Below are 2,500 nucleotides of genomic sequence, written 5' to 3'. Positions count from 1 at the left end.
TGTAGAATTTCTTCATGAATAATTTGAAGAACCTCAGATGAATCCTTTATTCCTTAAATTAGACACTAGGTTTTTTTGATAGTTAAGATTCATATCTTATTTTTCATGTGTTAGATGTTTGAGAACTTATTTAATATCCTGCAGGATTCCCGATGTAATGTGTCTGTCTGTGTTTTCCCCTTGTTTCTGTCTGCCGTCTCTCCCTGATGTTAATTGTTGACCCCGCCCACCTATCTGTTACCATGGACACTAATTACATTCATTCTCTTCCCCAGGTGTTTTGTCTTAGTCCTTGTCTGTCTCTGTTTTGTGATTGGTTCTCGTTCTCCATATATACTCTGTCTGTTCACTTCAATGTTGTTGGTCGTTTTTGGTGTTGGTGTGTACATGTCCATGTTCCCGTTTCCTGTTTCCTGTTTGTTCCGCGTTGCCTGCCGGTTTGTTTGTGTTTTGTTTATTAAAAAACCTTAAACTGCATTCGGATCCTCACTCGCCTGTGTCTCACCGTGTCAGCTCGTGACAGAACGACCAACCACCAATGGATCCAGCAGAACTCCTGTTTTGCCTACGTCAGGAGGACGCCCCAGTTGAGGAGTACACGGAGGTATTCTTGGACCTGTGCAGCGAGGTCAACTTCGATGAGAAGGCGCTCAAAGACATTTTTAAGCACGGACTAAGGGAGATCCTGCGGTATTTGATGCCGTCTACCAGAGAAATAAAGACATTCTCGGAGTTCGTCAACTTGGCGTTGCTCCTGGACGGGTCCACGCTGAGCGTGAGGACTGTAGAGACGGAAGCCGGCCGTAAGTATTTTTTGGGGGGGGTCAGCAAGCATCGGGATCCGTGGGCCACAGAGTGGAATCAGCCACGGACGCCCGAATGCTCCACAGTGCCTCCGCCCAGACCAGTCCCGTGCACATCCGTGATTGAGCCAGTTCCCATGGCTACCGTACCGGCGAGCTCGGCTGAGGTCCGTGCTAACCGGCTGGTCTCCAAACTGGCGGATACCCCGATGAGGTCGGCTCGGGCGGCCGGCATCCCTAAGCCGCCAGCTGGACCAGCCGGGTCGCCGGAACCAGCCGGGTCGCCGGAACCGACCGGGTCGACGGAACCGACCGGGTCGACGGAACCTGCCGAACCGACCGGGTCGACGGAACCTGCCGAACCGACCGGGTCGACGGAACCTGCCGAACCGACCGGGTCGACGGAACCTGCCGAACCGACCGGGTCGACGGAACCGACCGGGTCGATGGAACCTGCCGAACCGACCGGGTCGACGGAACCTGCCGGGTCGCCGGAACCTGCCGGGTCGCCGGAACCGACCGGGTCGACGGAACCTCCCGAACCGACTGGGCCGACGGAACCGACCGGGTCGACGGAACCAGTCGAATCGGCCGGGTCGACCGAAATGACTGAGTCAGAGGACGCGGTCGACATCATGACACCCAAACTACCTGAACTCTCTGCCTGGCCTGAACCTATGCATGTTTCTGTTTCCCTGTGTTTTGCTTCGCTGGACTTGCCAGCTCTTCTACCTCCTGTCCCTGTTCATAGGCCCAAAGCACCACCTTGGCTGCCAACTCCGTTCCGGTCTCTGGCTCCGCCTCCAGCACCACCCTGGTCCCCGGTCCTGCTCTGGTCTCTGGCTCCGCCTCCAGCACCACCCTGGTCTCCGGTCCTGCTCTGGTCTCTGGCTCCGCCTCCAGCACCACCCTGGTCTCTGGTCCTGCTCTGGCCTCCGGCTCCGCCTCCAGCACCACCCTGGTCTCCGGTCCTGCTCTGGTCTCTGGCTCCGCCTCCAGCACCACCCTGGTCTCCGGTCCTGCTCTGGTCTCTGGCTCCGCCTCCGGCACCACCCTGGTCTCCGGTCCTGCTCTGGTCTCTGGCTCTGCCTCCGGCGCCGCCCTGGCCTCCTGCTCTGCCGGCGCCGCCCTGGCCTCCTGTTCTCCCGGCGCCGCCCTGGCCTCCTGTTCTCCCGGCGCCGCCCTGGCCTCCTGTTCTCCCGGCGCCGCCCTGGCCTCCTGTTCTCCCGGCGCCGCCCTGGCCTCCTGTTCTCCCGGCGCCGCCCTGGCCTCCGGCTCTGCCGGCGCCGCCCCGGCCCCCGGCTCGGCTGGCGCCGCCCCGGCCTCCTGCTCGGCGGGCGCCACCACTACACGAACCCGACCCGCCCTCCCACCCTGGTTGCGCCTTCGCTCCACTCGCCTGAACTGGGTTTTGTGGACTTGGGGGGGGGGGGGGGGGGGGGCTCTGTAATGTGTCTGTCTGTGTTTTCCCCTTGTTTCTGTCTGCCGTCTCTCCCTGATGTTAATTGTTGACCCCGCCCACCTATCTGTTACCATGGACACTAATTACATTCATTCTCTTCCCCAGGTGTTTTGTCTTAGTCCTTGTCTGTCTCTGTTTTGTGATTGGTTCTCGTTCTCCATATATACTCTGTCTGTTCACTTCAATGTTGTTGGTCGTTTTTGGTGTTGGTGTGTGCATGTCCATGTTCCCGTTT

At 58.8% G+C, this 2,500-nt stretch overlaps 1 protein-coding gene across 2 annotated transcripts in view; it reads right to left on the bottom strand.

Annotated features, from left to right (window-relative positions):
- Positions 1-2,500, bottom strand: part of adamts6 (ADAM metallopeptidase with thrombospondin type 1 motif, 6) — a 351,012-nt gene that overhangs the window by 262,700 nt on the left and 85,812 nt on the right. The gene's annotated exons all lie outside the window — the stretch shown is intronic.

The sequence above is a fragment of the Tachysurus fulvidraco genome, chromosome 20 (genome assembly GCF_022655615.1).
Source record: "Tachysurus fulvidraco isolate hzauxx_2018 chromosome 20, HZAU_PFXX_2.0, whole genome shotgun sequence".
NCBI lineage: Eukaryota > Metazoa > Chordata > Actinopteri > Siluriformes > Bagridae > Tachysurus > Tachysurus fulvidraco.
Note: the sequence above shows the minus strand (reverse complement) of the source record. Positions and strands in the feature narration are given on the sequence as shown.